The 19256-nt window shown below is 39.8% G+C and overlaps 1 protein-coding gene across 2 annotated transcripts in view; it reads right to left on the reverse strand.

The window, feature by feature from the left end:
- The window catches only part of LOC148428310 (carbohydrate sulfotransferase 11-like), an 86469-nt gene that overhangs the window by 39082 nt on the left and 28131 nt on the right, over positions 1–19256 (reverse strand). For both annotated transcript variants that reach the window (XM_088404361.1, XM_088404353.1), the window contains exons 2-3: positions 11502–11668; positions 8610–8718 (exon numbers count right to left, since the gene is read on the reverse strand). The gene's annotated coding sequence lies outside the window, so the exon portion shown is untranslated. The remainder of the gene's footprint in view (positions 1–8609; positions 8719–11501; positions 11669–19256) is intronic.

Raw genomic sequence — 19256 nt, forward strand, 5'->3', positions numbered from 1 at the left:
GATTCGTAGATGGGGAATAAGCAAACTTTACCTGTTTCTTTTGTGTGTTTCCTGTTGAAAAAGGTCGGTCATATTGACATTGAGTTATGCTATTGAGAGGTATTTGAGTTATTATTATTACTTTGAGTATTACTGTATTGTGATTGAAAACGTTTTAAAGTAGGTCATTAATTGAGGGTGCGCCTTATAATCCGGTGCGCCTTATAGTGCGGAAAGTACACAAGTCACACAAGTCCATATGGTGTAAAACAAACAACATACATATATATATATATATATATATATATATATATATATATATATATATATATATATATAATTAGTACAATAAATAAAATAGTAAAAATAAATAAATAATAAATAATAAATAAATAAATATATAAATATAAGACACACATTATTCCCTCTCACCCCTAAAATAATTAGGCTGAAATTTAGGGGTGCGTCCTATAAACGCTAATTAATTTTTTTTTTTTTTTTTTTTATTCGACACCACTCGAGGAAGATTGAACTGTCAATTTCTTATATCGGCTGGATTCTTGTAACAATCACCGTGACGATGTATCAATTACCGTAACAACAGGGTGGACGTCAGGTGACTGTTAGCAGCAAGGGCAGCTAGCAGCAGCTCGTGTTAGCTGTGGTTGTTTCTGCATTTTTTTTCGAGCACCGTGACTTGCGATGCGTTCAGGAACCACTCGCAATGTGGGAAATCTGCAACACTTAACTTAAAGCGCACATAATAATGTAAAAAGTAGATATATCATTTATGGATATGAACACAGGAAAATATGAAGGGTTTAGGAACATGAGATTTATTCTTCTTTGCTATTTACATTGTTGCCAAATTGTTGGTGGAGTGGACCACACACGCACTTAATTGTGCTGTCAAACTAGCCACATCACTCTTAAGTTAGCTTAGCAATTAGCACGACTTCTCCGTCTTTGGAATCCAAAACGGTCGGGCAGAAAACATGATTTATTTTTCTCCAGTGAGCACTAATGAACGTCGGAAGAGAAATTCTACTTATAAAGTCAGTAAGAGAGAAGCCTTTTGATCACTTGGTTGCTGTATTTATTTCCGCTAACTACAAAGGAGGCTAATATTTACCGTTCACATTCACCCACTGAGGACACACGGCAAATAGCGGCGTTGTGCATTCAATTTTTTTTCCATTGCTAAATATTGATTCAAGATCCTGTGTCTAGACACTATGGACTAATTAGGCCTTGAAAATACAGTACAAGTGTCTAACAATTAAGTCCGACTCTCTGCTCTTATGGTATTTGCTTTTGGGTTTGGAATTGACGAAATGCCACACGGACATTGATTACGCCCGACCATTAGCGAGCTTCTGATTCTCATCTCATAAAGCTTCTTATTGTATTGCGTGGGTGGCGGGAATCTATATAGTTGTTCATCTTTAGTAGCGTGGATGTGTAAGCGTCGCACACAGATTTTTATGTACACAAGGAAGCTAAAATACTTTCAATATGCCGTCCTGCCGTCCCCCAAAAAATTCTAAATTTCAGTTCTATCCATGCATATGTAGGTTACATTTATTGACACCCACAAAAAAAAGAAAATTAGTTTGGTCTCCCTTTGTACTCTGTAGTCATGACGATGACACTTTAAGCCATTAAATTGTCTCTACCGCCACCTACTGTCTTGTGGTGAAACACAAGCCAACAAAGAATTTTCTGTTTGCTCACATAACTTGACCGCCGCTCAACGGAATGTAGCAAAAATCGCAGGAAAATCAATGGAAGAAATCCTATTATATAGCACTTTAAAAAATTGTAATTATAATGGTTTTATATGGTCCAAAATATGGACAATTATTATTTTTGTACACAAAATCTCGCACATCCAGCTGCAATCACATAGAAATGTCAGAATCATTGCATTTTGAAATAAATGTTAATCATCTGCTGGAAATTTCAACTTTGTAGTGCTTTTTTTCCCATAATTTTTATATGATAAACACAATCAAAGGAATTTCCATAATTTGTATTTTAATACCACAAGGGTTAAAAATACAAAAAAAGTATCAATAGTTGTTGAAAGTTGATTTAGATTGATTGTTTTTCTTTTGTTAATGTTAAAAGCATACGGTTTGAGCTATACTTATACAATTTTCATGGATATTTGCCGTTTATATATTATATATATATATATATATATATATATATATATATATATATATATATATATATATATATATATATATATATATATATATATATATAATATATATATATATATATATATATATATATATATATATATATATATATATATATATATATGTATTAAAAAATATCTATATATATATATAATATATATATATATATATATATATATATATAACAAAAAATATATAATATATATATATATATATATATATATATATATAGTTGCCGTTTTACTTTTAATCTTGACTGGAACAGTTTATACAATTTTTATGGATATTTTTGTTTATAGTTGCCGTTTTACTTTTAAGCTAGACTGGAACGGTTTCAAATAAAGTCATGCATATATACCCGGGTCACACGCAGACAAAGTTGCACACAGAGTACACAAATCTCCGAAAATGATTCCCTCCATAATTATTCCCCATGTTGACCTTTGAGGTGATTACGCTGACATTTCCTTCACGTTCAGCCTCCCCATCAACACCCGCCGCCCGTCTTGGCGCCTTTTCGCCTCCGCATTTCAACTGTATTTGCAGTAAAGCAGCCCCAATAATCAAGCGGGCTGGAAAGACCGGTAACCAATTAAAAGTGTTTTACCCGGCGCCGTAGTTTGACAGGAGCCGGCGCACTCGTGGCAGCAAATGCCATTTCAACAGCAAATTCATGAATGCGTAATTGTGGGGGATAATCAGCATAATGCTTTAAGTGTTGTAACGGAGCGAGCCGCCACCTGGGCTGGCGAATCCGCTTGACAGCCATTTACGCTGTTTTTATTCATTATAGCTTCAAACCACCATCTACAGGATCTCTCCTGATGTGTACCAAGATAGAAATACCGCGTCTTTATCACATCCTGAAGACATACAGTTTACAGGGGTTACTTTAAAACACATGACCCCGCTAATTAAAATGTATGTAAAAGTGCTTTTCGCACATTTCTTGTGTGGAAGGTGTTAAATGTGTTAAACAGTAGAAAGGCGTTAAATTATTCATCCTGCGCTCGGGCCTATTTTGCGCACCATAAAGTCATTTATAAAACTAGTACGTCCCGCACCCATTTGCATTCTTACTAAAGCGAGCGGCGTGCTTATAAGTTAGCGCGCGTCACTTTCACAAACTACCTTTTGGAATATTTTTGAACAGCGCAAGTAAATAGGATGATTTTGCGGGTTGTGTTGAGACTAGATGACGCGACGTAGCGCTACGCTAGCGAGCTAGGGTCGCGAAAGACAACAGCAAAACGTTCAAGGGTTTCAACAAGACGCTCCGGCTCAGATACGATTAGAATAGCAAAGGTTCGGGTTTTGAGAGACGTTGATGTTAGCAGTCAGTGCCTGTTGCAGCTAATTTCAGGTCGTGTTAGCAGAGGTTGTTAGGGCATTATTTTCAATAAAAGAAACAAGCAGACTGAACCAACGTACGAATACATCTTTGTTCACACACAGGATTATTACTAAAATTGATTTTTTTCTTTTTGTATTCGACGCCATTCGAGGAAGATTGATCTCTCAGGCTTATGAAACGAGATTTGATACGCAGATGTGCATTTTCATGTCAGCCGTATTCTTACTTACAACAATTACTATAACGGGAGTAGCTAAAAGGCAGACATCAGTTGGCTGTTAGCAGTCAGTGCCTGCTACAGCTAATATCAGGTTGTGTTAGCTGAGGTTGTAATGGCATTATTTTCAATAAAAGAAACAGGCAGACTGAACCAACGTACGAATACATCCTTGTTCACACATAGGATTATTACTAAAACAGAGAGGATTAGGGAAAGTTATGATGTCTCCATAGTATATCCAGCTGGAGACAAGTGCTATGGGTTTGATATTGTTTTTTCATTGTTGCCAAAGTGTTGGTGCGTCTTAAGCACGGTAACATAGAAAATACTGTACCAAAATTTGACTTAAAAATTAAGGGTGCGTCTTATACTTGGAATTACGGTACTTTTAATTAAAATTGGGAGAAAAATTCAATGCTTTTTTTCTTTTCGTTCTTAAACAAGGTGACATTGAATATACCAGAATTGGACCCCAAAATTACGGTTGCGTCTTATACTTGGGCAATTACGTTACTTTTTAATTAAAATGTGTGGAAAAATTCAATGCCTTTTTCTTTCAGTGCAAAAAAATATTCAGAAGCGGCAACAATTTAAAAATGGTGGCACATGGTCAAAAAGAGTATTATTATAATATTTAATTATAAAACTAGTTATAGAAAACACTGAGTAGCGCTAGTGGTTACCTCACCAAATTACATAATTTGCGTGACATGTTGCATAATCCAAACTAAGTTCCCGCCATGTTGAGGCAAAGGATGTTTTCATGTTTGTATTGCAGCATGTATGGCATATTTATTCGATTCCGGAAAGTTTGCGCTGTGATACAGTGTCGATTTTTTTTTTTTGAAACGCATTTAATCGTGGTGAAAATCCAACTCCGGGTAAAAGTCATACATAATAAAAAGTTGGACTTTTTGAGACTAACAAACAAGAGCAAGTCTGTGCCCACCTATATGTCATTTAGAGAAGTTTTTTTTTGTTTGTTTTTTTTGTCAGTCCTGGGGTTATTACATGGACTTTCACCAAGCTTTGTTTGGCCCTCCAAAGGGCTCCAGTGGGACCTAATGACTTTCATTATCAGATAGGGGAATTTAATTTGAGCTGCACCGCTGTCAGAGATGAGTAGCGTGATACGGAGCCATGCAGGAGACAATAAAAGAGTGAGTAATTGCTCTTTAGGGGAGGGAGGGGCCGCGCGCGGCTCGCCGTTTTGTGCGGCGGCGACAGCCCGACGGGTCGAGACGCCGAGGAAAAGGCTCGGCGGGGGAGGGGGCGCCGCGGCGTGCGCGCGTTATGAAAGAAATCAATAGTGAGTTGCCACGTTCAGGTTATGAGATTTGAGCCCGGATCCGTTTACTCATTGTGACTGGAGCAATGGTCCGCGTTATTATCCACAAGGCCTCTAATGCGTTCGCAAACAAAAGGCCGAGCTGGATGAGTGTTGGGAGAGCGAAGCCAGATTAGTAATGTGTGATTAGGAAGCCATTCACTTGTGGAATTACAGCCTTTTACCTCTCCACAAACAGCCCCGCCCCTCGCCGCCGCAAGAGAAAAGGACGGCGAAATCTTATTCCCTTTTTATGCGGACGCAGATGCGTAGATGCGTAACCGAACTTATAGGTTGGGATTGCCCGTCGTGCGGTGAATTGGCCTTACGGGCCCAACCGCCGAACGGATTCATGGGGGCTCGGTGGCAGAGCGGTCGTCTCCCGGCCGAAAGGCCGCGGGTTCGAACCCCCGACCGTGGAGAGCGTGTCTAAGTGTCCTTGAGCAAGACGCTGAAGCCCCAGTTGCTCCTGATGCTGCGTCATCAGTAGGTAAATGACTAGTTAGTGTCAAGCGCTTTGAGTACCTAAGGTAAAAAAGCGCTATATAAGTCAAAGTCGGCGGCTCGGTAGCGCAGTGAATAGCACGTCCGCCTCACAGTTCAAAGGCCCCGGTTCAAATCCACCTGTGTGGAGTTTGCATGTTCCCCCCGAGCCCGCGTGGGTTCTCTTCGGGCACTCCGGCTTAGTCCCACTCCCCAAAAACATGCATGGCAGGTGAATTGGACATACTAAATTGTCCTTAGGTGTGATTGGGCGCGTGATCGGTCGTTTGTCTCCGTGTGCCCTGCGATTGGCTGGCAACCAGTTCAGGGTGTCCCCCGCCAGCTGAGATAGGCGCCTGCGAACCCTGCGGCTCTAGAAAACGGATGGATGGAAAGTCGATTTACCATTTACCATTCATCTCCTAACACGGGGGTCCACTGCATGTCAGAGTTTTCTGACATCTTACCCGTGCGAAGGTTTTCCGCAACGACCGCAACAAAAACAAAACAAGCGGATTGCAGCCCCCACCTTCTGGTCCCTTGTGAAGGTTTCAGATTTTCCGCAAATTGGGGTTTGGGAGTTTTTCATTCCCCTTCTGGGAGCTTTGACCGTTGTGTACCTTACACGGAAAAGATGTCTCCGTATGACTTCTTTTTTTCGAAAGAAGTCTCGACGTGACCTCTTTTCATCCGTGAAGCCCTTTGAGACTTGGGTGATTCAGGGCCCTGCAAATAAAATGTGATTGATTGACCCCGAGCCGCGATAAAATTGTCATGCGTTGACCGGCGTCGGTGATAAAAAGGTTTGGGAATGACTCGTCTACATTATACGGCTCACCGTGGCAGCAGATGTTGGAATATTGTCTCTCAACACCCTCACCCGATCATGCCAACCTTGATGAAGACAAGATGGCCTCGGAGAACGGGAATCTCGCTGCCAACTCAGCTGCTGGCTCTTACTACATTTGTAGATTCCGCCCATCTGTCTACGCTCGGTCTCTCAAAAGGCCACTCTGCCTCCATGTGCTCCGAGTATTCGCAACGGACGCACAAAAAAATATATCAAATAAGCCTGACAAGAGCAGCTGGTCAAAAATGAAGATCGATGATGTCTTTAGATGTGAGTATCAAGTGCGATTAGGACTTTTTTTTTTTTTTTTTTCCTAGCATTGTGGGTTCTTCTACAGTGCGTTCGGAAAGTATTCACAGCGCTTCTCTTTTTCCGTATTTGGTCAATTTAAAAAAATCTAAGCTAAGGACCAACAAAAAGCAAATGTGTGTATTTGGCAATGGTGTTCGTATATGGAAAAATGATGGAATAGATCAGAAAGAACTTCATAAATAATTGAATCTCGTAAGTTGATATTCTCTAAACAAATGTGAATTAAGAGTTGTGAGTATTTCTGTTTTGTTTGATATAAATAGAAATAATGTCAAAATAAAATATATAAATAAAAATATAGTTTTACTGTTAAAATAAGGGGTAGGACAGGACATGTTCTTGAACTTCTTCTTACTCCTTTTAAATAAGTAAACTACTTGACTGCTATATTGTTTGTTTCCCTTTTTTTTGTTTTATTCATTTCCCTTGTATGTTTATATGTTCGTATGATCAATAAATCAAATCAAGCAAAAATGTTACAGACGCATTCCATTTAGATTATGCTGATAAGACGTACGGTTTAACCGAAACAGTCCCAATTTTGAGCCCTGTGTTACGCCTGCATCGTTGTTTTGTGTCAAGTTTACATCAATGGCGTCTCGACATCCTGTTTCTTTTCTTTTATTTTTTTTTCTAAAGCACACAGTTGTTTTATTTTACGAACCACTACGGCAAAGTATAATTTACTTCCGAATTGTCATACCGTAACAAAAACGACTTTAGTGTCTCGACTGATTTCCATTTTTTTTTCCCCAACTTCTTCTGTCATGTACGGTATGTCACAGCAGGGGTGCCACCCCCGTGGCCTGTTTCTTTTTTTTTCTCTAAAGCACACAGTTGTTTTATTTTATGAACCACTACGGCAAAGTATAATTTACTTCCGAATTGTCATACCGTAACAAAAACGACTTTAGTGTCTCGACTGATTTCCATTTTTTTTTCCCAACTTCTTCTGTCATGTACGGTATGTCACAGCAGGGGTGCCACCCCCGTGGCCTGTTTCTTTTTTTTTTTTTTCTAAAGCACACAGTTGTTTTATTTTACGAACCACTACGGCAAAGTATAATTTACTTCCGAATTGTCATACCGTAACAAAAACGACTTTAGTGTCTCGACTGATTTCCATTTTTTTTTCCCAACTTCTTCTGTCATGTACGGTATGTCACAGCAGGGGTGCCACCCCGTGGCCAAAATGAGACACTGCAGCACCATTTTACCCTTTTGATGAGTTTGCACTTCACTGTGCTCCTTGAAAAGAAGTTGTACACCAACATATACTGTTTGGAGACTTTCCCTTCCACCGACTATTTTTACTTGCATGTATTTATTTCAACTAATTAATGATTTAACTGTAGTTGATCTTCTTTACAAAATATGCATTCAATGAAAAAGATGGAAAAAAAGATCAAACATTTCCATGAATTTCATACAATTTAAGGAAGAATGTTATGTTGGAATGGATAGGGGACCAAAAAGGAATCTGTTTGACATTATTAATGTGGGATTTTGTTTGCTTGTATTTTACAAAAGTATATTTGCAGATGACTGACGCTGACTACATTGTTAGCGAAAATCTTTCTAAAGTCTCAACTTTTGGGCTGTCAAGAGAAATAAATAAAGACCTTAAAGATGGTCACTTGCCTTCAACAAAATGTTCAGAACACATTTTGCTGTTTTTTGTCAGTTGGAAATCTTTACCATTTATCTTTTCTATCCATGTCTTTCTTGTCACTCGCTTCCTTTGTTCCTTTGCATTGACAAAGAAGCTTCTTTTCACATCCTTCTTTGTCCGCGAACGGCGCATGTGTGTGCACCATTGTGAAGTGGCTAGTAAAAAATATCAAAATGGAGGAAAATAATGTTATAGAAACACTCACTCTCCTTAGCTGTCCAAAAAATGGACACCAGGTGGATTGGCGCAGCTCCCCGATGCCATGTGGAAATTGTCATTACAAGAAATAACTTTTGCTATGGTCTGCAATGCTCCTAAAAAAGAAATAAAAGATAAGGGTGGGCGGCATTAGAAATGATTTCCATGTATTTTTATATTACGATAATTATGGTAATGGGGTGAGCAGGAGGGTGGAAGCAGACAGAGGAGTTACTTGCAGCAGCTTTTGTCATTTTCTTTAAAAGAAGCAAGCAGACCGAACCAAGGTCTGAATCAATCCTTGTTCACAAAAAAGGGCATTAATAAGAGATTTGTTCTGTGTTATGAATTCTTCAAGCGCAACAGTTTGTGTTGTTTACTTACCTGTTTTATCTTATTTTGAAATATCTGCTTTTACTCTGGGAGGCTGCGCTTAATTTCCGTTCCCTGATTTTTTTTAACCTTAAGGAAACTGATTGGCTGTCTCGTGTCACGTTTGGTGTCCCGTGGCACCAAACACGTCCTATAGATGTCGCCCCATCCCCCAATCGCGCAAATTCCATTGACTGCAATTCAAATCGTGTGTCGTGCCGTCCTCGTAGTCGATCTGAACAGAGCATTATTTTTTTTTTCCCCAAAGCACGGCGAGCCGCAGCAGAAGACCGAAAGAGACGCAGGTTGCTGACCCCTGACATATACCTACCAGATTTTTAAACTTTTAAAAAGGCCCAAAAAGAACAGTTGATGGACAAAGCGAGGCTCGAGATTATTTTTGAAGTTCTTCATTGCTTCATGTGCTTTGGTCCACATCGGTCCCGAAAAAAGCATTTTGATTGGAGTTCCTCAACTTAAATGTAACCCCACGGTTGTACCCCAAGACGTCGGCCCATGTCGACGACCAGCAGAGGGCAGCATTGCTTTCCCTTTGACGTTTTCGCTAACTGTCTGAGCTTTGAGTGATTTAGCGCTGCGGAGCTACAGAGTGTGTTTAGATGGGAGGTCTGGGGATGTCTAAATGAGGACGAAGAGTGGCAGGAGGATAACCGGAAGCGAGACAATGAAATGACTGACAGATGGGAAGGAGGGTGGGCGAGAGACTTCAACATTGTGATTCACTACCGTTCTGGGAGTCGCGAGATTAAAATTGAAATGCCTGATTGAATTTGTGTTACATTCACAGTGGCTGCGTTTCATTATCTGTGCGTCATATCCATCAGGAGAACGCAAGCATGTTCCTCTCTCGGAAAACTTTTGATTACGCGCTAAATCGAAGCTTAGCTGGTGTGCGATATTTTGTCCGATCTTTTGAGCTTTACAACAGGGAGCTGAAATTTCACCGAGATGGAAGTTCAAAATGGCACGGCAGCTTTGTCATCACACTACCACGGGAGTGCCGTTCTTTGGCTAAGGAATGCAGGAGTGATGTGAAAGAAAATGACCCAAAAGTGGTCGAAATACTCCACAAAGGATAAAATTAAAATTTTGATTTCTTAGGACTTTTCTAGGGTGGCTGACAGCGGCAAACTCACTGCAACCGGCGGCACGGTAGAAACACAGGACAAAACAAAAAAAACAAACAAAAAAAAACACCTGTAAAGAAAAAAATGCAAACACAAACAAAACGCGCCACAAAAAGATGCAATCAAAAAGAAATGAACAAAACAAATGCAAAAAAATCCCCGATAAAAGATTCAGTCTTGTGATTATCTGAGCACATGTGCTGTTAAGCCAGCATCTTATTAAAGATATAAATTGAATAATTCACTTATCAAATTAATTATAAGCAAAATTTTGACTTTTTTCTGCCAAAAAAAGGCAAAGAAAACCAACTGTCCCCTTTAAGCAAGTTATGAATGTTAGGGTTACATTATAACTGATTTTTTATTATTATTCATTATTTCCTCATGGACATTTTTTTCAATGAATGTTTGATGGGTTTATTTCTCTGATAAAAATCATGAACATCTAAAATGTATTGAAGAAAATTGAGATTCTGAACACGCATTAATTACTTTGCTGCACGCACACATGCACCTTACCAACTCTGCACAGTGCAGGAAAGCTGCTAAATGGCATATTTTGCACTACATGATATTTTGCACTATCATCCTCATTTGCATACAATTTCTTCTGCTCCAGAATATCCTTAAATGTAAGTCTATTCGTTTATTTGTGGTTCATTATTACTGCCCTTATTGCTTTATTTTGGTGTCTACTTTATTATTTGCTCGATTAGTAGTCTTCTCGGGGAATTGATTAAGAATTTCACTGTGTAGTATGACTACGCGTACGACAATAAAACTCTTGAATCGTGAATTTAGTTTTTCGCCCAGCCTTTGAGATTTATAAAATAAATAAACAAACAAGTAAAAAAGACAACGTACGTAAAATAAGGCCGCAAACTAGAATGCGTTCGGTTTATGAGCTAAAACGAGGCTCTGAAACATCCATCCAGAAATGTTTGCGGTATCTTCTAAACACTCCGCTTGTCGCACGACCATGCCGCGAGTCGCGCGTGAAGCGGAGATCAACGGTGTCGCGAAGACATCGAGGGATTAGAAATCCCATCCGAGATCCTTTTGGACTTTCCCCTGTTTTTCTCTTCCCTTTGCGCCACGTCTACTTATTTATTCCAATCTCAGAAGGCGGTGTTCCCCTTGAATATTTCACTTCCTCTCTTCGAGCTTCATCCCGCTCTCACTGGCAGTCTAAAATCTATTTAATCCAGGAATCACTTTTTGGTGAATTACAGTAAAATGGCTACGGCTCTAATCGGAGGATAAGTAGCGGGCGACATGGCAGGTGTTTGAGAGGAGATAAGGGGCGGACCATTGTGAGGCTGTGCTTGACTTGAAATTTCAATGTTTTGGCGCTTGGACTTCCTTGTTTGATTTGTTACCTGCAGCGTCCCCGTGAGCTGTCAGCGGGCAGATAGCGGGGGTTTCTCTTCACGCCGTTTCCCGGGCTACGGCGCCGGCCTCCGTGTTTTGATGTTCGGGGGTTAGATGCTGGCCACGGCTCACGACGAGCGCTTGCAGGTGCTCTGCGTCATTATTACAAAGCGTCCTGATGGGTACAAAAGCATGTGGAATGAAAGGATATTACGGACTACACACTCTGTCATTCGAAACCTTTGCGATTCTCTGACTGCGGGGCCTCGCTCCAGCGCTGCCCCGCCCATAGCGGCATCTGATTGGTTAGCTATGAGCCAGAGCCAATCACTGATGAAAGCCATCTGTGGCTTTTTTTGAACACAGTCAGGGCACAGACACAACTGAAAGATAACGTGTTTCAAAGTTGGAAGGTAAGTTTAAAGGGAATACACATTGTTTTAGATGTTTGTTTGTCTTTGTCAATTGAAGTGTAATTGCAATCAAATGAGAATTTTGGTCTTTTTTAGTTTCAGGCACTTTGATGTACTTGGTTATTTTTTTCAGTTTTAGACTCAGCTGTAACCCGTATAAACGGTGTAAAAAATATTTAACAGATGCTGAAAGTTGATTTATGTTGTTTTCTTTTGTCAATGTTAAAAAAGGATACAGGTTTATGTATACTTTCCAATTTTCACAGATAGTACCGTATTTTCCGCACTATAAGGCGCACCGAATTATAAGGCGTTCCCTCAAGTAATGACATTTTTAAAACTTTTTTTCATATATAAGGCGCACCCTCAATTAATGACATATTTTAAAACTTTTTCAATCACAATGAAGTAATACTCAAAGTAATAACAATAATAACTCAAATAATAACTCTCAATAGCATCATAACTCAATGTCAATATGAGCAACCTTGTTCAAATGTAAACACACAAAAGAAACAGGTAACTCTTACTTTATCACTTCATTCCCCATCTACCAATCCCAATCCCATTATTGATCCATATATAAGGCGCGCCTGATTATAAGGCGCACCATCAGCTTTTAAAAAAAATTAAGGCTTTTAGGTGTGCCTTATAGTGCGGAAAATACGGTCATCTTATTCAGGTAAACTTTATCACTTCATTCCCCATCTACGAATCCCAATCCCAATATTGATCCATATATAAGGCGCACCTGATTATAAGGCACACCATCAGCTTTTTAAAAAAATCAAGGCTTTTAGGTGTGCCTTATAGTGCGGAAAATACGGTAATCTTATTCAGGTAAACTTTACTTTATCACTTCATTCCTCATCTACGAATCCCAATCCCATTATTGATCCATATATAAGGCGTTCCTGATTATAAGGCGCACCATCAGCTTTTTTAAAAAATTAAGGCTTTTAGGTGCGCCTTATAGTGCGGAAAATACGGTAATCTTATTCAGGTAAAGGTTACTTTATCACTTCATTCCCCATCTACGAATCCCAATATTGATCCATATATAAGGTGCACCTGATTATAAGGCGCACTGTCAGTTTAAAAAAAAAGGCTTTTGGGTGCGCCTTATAGTGTGGAAAATACGTTAATCTTATTTACAGTCAGCACAGCGGAGGGGGCAGGGGGTTGGGGGGGCAAAAGTTTTCTCTTTCCTGGGGGGGCTTGGCAAAATATAATGGAGAAGCACTGTTCTAGACTAACCTTCACCAGTAAACAGTGTAGCCCTTGCATTGAGGCAAACTCCCAGCTAGCTGCTAATTGGCAACGTCATCGTCCGTATTTTCTCTTAAAATAATGACCTTTCTACACCGACATCAATCTGACAGAGGTTGAGTCAAATTAAGCTAGTGGTTTGCAGGGAAGTAAGTAGAGGGGACGGTGAGAGAAATTATTCTCACGCGCGTGCGTAAGGCACAGGATACGTTTTCTGTGTTGATTGAAAGATCCCAAGCAATTTCAATGAAGTTGAGTGTTGGTTTGTATTATTCCCCAAAATTCCCATTTACATTTACAAAAATTCCCATTTACAGTATTACATATTCATCGACTGCTTGAAATGAATATCGGCTTTAAATATCGCTTGACCGCGGATAATCGGTAACGGTATGGGCCCTGATTGGTCAATCTTTATTACACCGACTTATGCTTGGTCACATTGTTGTAGAAAGCGTACCATATCCACATTGGCACGCACAACCGTAGACACATAAGAGTCCCGAGCCGTTGTTAATTAGATCACCGCTCTTCAGCTCCACTCGGTCCTCCAGAGAAGTTCTAGCCGACGTGCGCATGTTAATTGGCTCAAGCCCCCTTGCCAATAAATAAGCAGACAACACCGCGTGTTCTTCTGCAGCATTAGTTTCTCTCATCTTTTGCTTATTCATTTAATATTTTTGAGGTCCAAAGAAATTCCTGTCTTTCTTCTTGTCAGTGAAACGAATAAATTCCACATCCGGATTTAGTTGTTCGAGCGCATTCAGCTCGACATAACCTTTCTACTTCATCACCATCGATGACTAGGACTCAAAATGTCTTGCTTGGAAGACATCTGGTTTGAGGACTCAGCAATGCATATCATAAAAAAAATACATATAGTGAACACGCAATTTCGTGTCACTAAAAAAATCTTACTCTCAAATTATGATGCCTTTAAAACTGCCCGTCAGTTTTACACTATCATTTTTTAAGATATGACACAAGTTTCTGCCACCTTCTAAATTAGGGCGGAGACAAATGATGCATTAAAATCCAGTCAGACATCTCAAAATTCAGAGGAAAAAAAGCCTTTGATACATCGGCCTGAATATACTATACTATACTATACTATACTATACTATACTATACTATACTATACTATACTATACTATACTATAATATAATATAATATATATTAATAAGAATAATTTAAAATGTCATACTATAATTGTTTAGTGATAATATTAAGCTTTTCTGAGATTAACCTGCAAAAAAAAAAAAAAACTCAAAATAGGAGACAAATGCTTTCCAATTTTCAATTTTCCAAAGATTCACGGAAATTCGCGGATCGCCGTAATTAATCGTGGCAGCCAATATCGTGATCACAAATAAAACTCCAACAATTGTGCAGCTGATGGACGGATATGTGCGTGTAAGTACTTCTACTAAGGATGCAACTCTCCACAAAAGACGAAAAGAAAAATCAATCCTTTTTATCAATACATGGGGTACGAAACAATTGTAGGACATTTAGATTTGAAAGTGAAACGATTTGATTGCTTTCGATTCAAGTAGATTACAATTCAATATGGCGGAGCAGAGTAGGAGAGGGTATGACGCAATTTTTTGTTGACGTTTTACATCAGTTTGAACCAACATTTTGGTACAGTAAAATCTATTTCCTTAAACAATTAATCACTCCAATAATAGACCAGATCACGTACATTTTTCATATTATCGATTTTATTTGTTCCGCGCTTGCGTATTGTAAGTCAAAAAACAGTTTTTTGCAACACCTCTAATATATATTTGAATGGATTTATGTATAAACACCGCATAAATATAGAGAATAAAGCAGCGCTCCACACAAACTTTTGCGAATCATTTGACAACTAATCACGAGTTTGCGGCGTTAACTTAACACGCACGTCCCTTCGTCTCCGACTCTTCTTTTGAATCGTCTCCCGTGAAGTCTCGGCGCAAAGACAAAGGTTTGTTTTTCTCGCTGCCAGGGAGTCCTGATCCGCCGCCGCTAATTGACACCCTCCACTTGTTTGGAGTCAGCCAAGGCGCCGTAAAGCCGTCATGATCAAACAACGCTCCCTTTGCCCTCTGACAATTTATCAAGAAAACAAAAAAAAATCCGTCTTGCCTGAGAGGCTCGGGTTCCCGACTTCTCCGCCGCCATTATTATTTGATATTTCGCCCGGCGTTTCAGGGAGCTCGTTTGCGCCATGGAATCCCCTTTCAGCGGCCGTGCGCGGATGTCGACGCGCCGCTTACGGGTCCCTCCTGCGCTAACCCCAAAAAGTCATCATCGCTAAGGCAGCTTCTCCTGATGAAGAGGAGCCACATTTGCTTCCCTCACAGCTCTCCTCTCGCACGCCCTGGTTCCCTCACACCCCGTTGGACTCGCTGAATTCATCAGAGAGTTCCCGCAATTTTTTTCAGATGTTCGGCGGAGAAAAGGGAGAATGTTTGATGCTAGATGACGCCTTTATATCGCCCCCCTTTTCACAGAGAGTTAAAGTTCCAGAGAAGTCGTTTGGAGCTCACTGGAGAAAGCCGTTCGGCGGAGGATTATCAAAGCGAGATGCTTCCAAATAAATATGTGATTAGCGCTGGATTTTACGCGCAGATGGAAATTGTTAGCATTCTCTTTAAGAGCAAGTGAGACATCTTGCGGCGGGGCTCTATTGAGACGAGCGCAAAGACTCAAGGGGGCTTTTCTGCTTTCAATCGCTTCATCAAGCCATCCCAGAGCAATTAACCGCAAAATGGTAGCAAACTCGTTCAAGTTTGGAAGGATGGATGGATGGATGGATGGATGGATGGATGGATGGATGGAAGGCTATGGCCAATAACTGGATGGCTGGATGGATTGAAGATGAGGCTAATGATTGGATAGAATTGGATGAATGGATATTTTGGATGGGTGGATGTATACTGTAGCTGAATGATGGATAAATATGGTTTATGGATGGATGATGGATGGTGTTGCTACTGATCTTTAGATTCATAATGGATGGATGGATAAATATGGCTGGATGACTAGATGGATATGGCCAATGAATGGATGGATGGATGGATGGATGGATGGATGGATGGATGGCTGGATCGATGGATGGATGGATGGAAGGCTATGGCCAATAACTGGATGGATGGCTGATAAGGCTAATGATTGGATAGAATTGGATGAATGGATATATTGGATGGGTGGATGTATACTGTAGCTGAATGATGGATAAATATGGTTTATGGATGGATGATGGATGGTGTTGCTACTTATCTTTAGATTCATAATGGATGGATGGATGAATATGGCTGGATGACTAGATGGATATGGCCAATGAATGGATGGATGGATGAATATTGACTGGGTCGATATATGGATGGTTATTGGTAGATGTATGGATGAATATGGTTAATGACTGGATGGGTGATAAATGAATGGGTGTATGGATATGTCTAATGGGGGATATTGCTGATGACTGATTGGATGGATGGATGGATGGATGGATGGATGGATGGATGGATGGATGGATGGATGGATGGATGGATAGATGATATGGCTGATGGATGGATATGGCTAATGAGTGGATGGATTGATGTATGCATGTTATTGATGGATGTATGGATGGATGATGGATGGATATTGCTATTGAACTTTGGATTCATAATTGGATGGATGGATAAATATGACTAATGACTGGATAACTAGATGGATATGGCCAATGAATGAATGGATGGAATATAGATGAATATTGATTGGATGGATAAATATGGCTAATGACTGGATGACTAGATGGATATGGCCAATGAACGGATGGATGGATTATGGATGAATATTGATTGGATGGATGAACGCATATGGCTAATGAGTGGATGGATCGATGTATGGATGGTTATTGGTAGATGTATGGATGAATATGGTTAATGACTGGATGGGTGATAAATGAATGGGTGTATGGATATGGCTAATGGGGGTTCTTGCTGATGAATGAATGGATTAATGATCGATGGATGATGACTGGATGATGGATAGGTGGATAGATGATATGGCTGATGGATGGATCGATGTATGGATGTTATTGATGGATGTATGGATGAATATGGTTAATGACTGGATGTATGAACGGGTGTATGGATGGACGATGAAAGGATATAGCATATATAGATATAAAGGATATATGCATTTATGGGTGCATAGATGATGGATATGGCTGATAGCTGGATGGACGAATAATGGCAGGATTGATGTGAGTCAATGTGACGCTTTTCTTTACAACTCACGGTGACCTTGCTTCCAAACACTCTTTTCAAACTCCCATCTTCTGTCATCCAGCACGAAGATTTTCTTTTCTGACATTGTGCCGCCATCGATTTGCCGACTTCATCATGCTCCACGCGCAAATGCACGTACACGCGCTCGCACACATACAGCTCTCCTATTTGTTTGGCTTTCTTTGGACGCTTTTATGAGTGGATTTTTAATACGTGGTGAAAGCATTCATTTGCAGCTCAACCGCAGTAAAAGGGTGTGTGGGATGAAGCGACAAGACAAGACTGCTTATCTTTTGTTTATCTCTTCCACAGTGAAGAGTAAAAGCAAAATATCACTCGGGCTTTATTAGTTCGAAAGCTTGAGCAGTCGTTGAGTGTTTGCAATTAGCTGTCAATTATCAGCGCTGTTGTTTGGCCATCTGTCCATAAACGACGTCATCTCGCCTCATGCAGGCAGATGCTGATGCAACACCCTGCCAAAATTTCCTATGCGCGGCCACTCTGCCAGACGTACAAATCCCAATCCCAATAAAGTTCCCGTGTAGTGTAAAACGTAAATAAAAACAGAATAAAACTATTCCCAATGACGTAAAAATTTGTCTTGGGTTTGAATGAGTTAATTATGATATTTAAGCAAGTTATGCTCAAGTTGTGAATGTTAAGTAAAGTATGTTAAAACGGATTTAAAATTAGTCTTCCATTTTCCAACCCTCTGTTACCCTAACTAACTAACTAACTAACTAACTGTCAGATAAATCTATAAAGATGACTAAGACAAGCCCAAATTGGACTGTATAATAGTAAACTCAAACCAGCCAAGATTGACTTTTCTTGCTTGCAAGGGACGGCATAAGCCCACGCGTTCGAGTTAGCTTCCGGGTCTGTCAAGTGAGTTGCCGCCCTTGCTCCCTTTTTTATTCAGCAAAGCATTACACAAAACAAGACATAACAAAAAGCCCAAGGGCAGAAAGCTAGGCGTCTCTGATCTAGTCCTACAGTTGGGCCAAGGTTTCAGTTCACACTTTTCTGTGTCAACAGCCCATCTAAGGAACGGGGTGAGATGGACAAGGACTGCAGAGATGGATTGCAATACAGAAAATACATACATAATGATAACAGTTTAATGTATGATTACCAATTTAATTTGACTTTTTTTAACATTAACTAACTAACTAGCTAATTAGATGGGATTGAATGCCCAGATTCACGAAAGATACATAAAAATACGCCTTTGGGATTGAATGAGTTAATTGTGACATTTAGGTGAGTTATGCACAAGCTGGGAATGTTAAATTTATGTTAATCTTGATTTAAATCGGGATATAATATTGTTATCTAAATATTAGCATTCACCAAAGGGGTCGGGGGGATTGGGGGAGGTATTCCGAGTGCGACGGGAATTCTTTGGATTTTTGGTTGAAAAGCAAACGTTTCAACAGTTTATCAACGTTGCGCTTTCTGTCTAAGTTCCACGTTTAGGTCTCAACAGAGAATGGTTGTTACGTCAAACCACGCTTAAGCCTTATTTGGTTTTTTGAAAAAGTCCCAGTAACCAACTCTTCACGCTTTAAAAAAAGGAGCATTCAAACTCCCAATTTTTGGCTACTACTCATCCTTACCTAACAATAACACACTTTGCTTACAACAAATCATGGCTGTCATTAATATTGTCATTTTTCCTGGTGAACAAGCTACTTTTTCAGAATATCCAGTGAAGGATCCAGGTTAAAAGTCACACCAACGATGGGAAAGGTTTCGAAAAGAGTTTTCCGGGTCTCTCTTTTTTAATATCACGAAACCTGTCATTAGAACGGG

The sequence above is a fragment of the Hippichthys cyanospilos genome, chromosome 2 (assembly GCF_059441005.1).
Source record: "Hippichthys cyanospilos isolate Australia breed blue-spotted pipefish chromosome 2, RoL_Hcya_1.0, whole genome shotgun sequence".
Taxonomy (NCBI): Eukaryota; Metazoa; Chordata; class Actinopteri; order Syngnathiformes; family Syngnathidae; genus Hippichthys; species Hippichthys cyanospilos.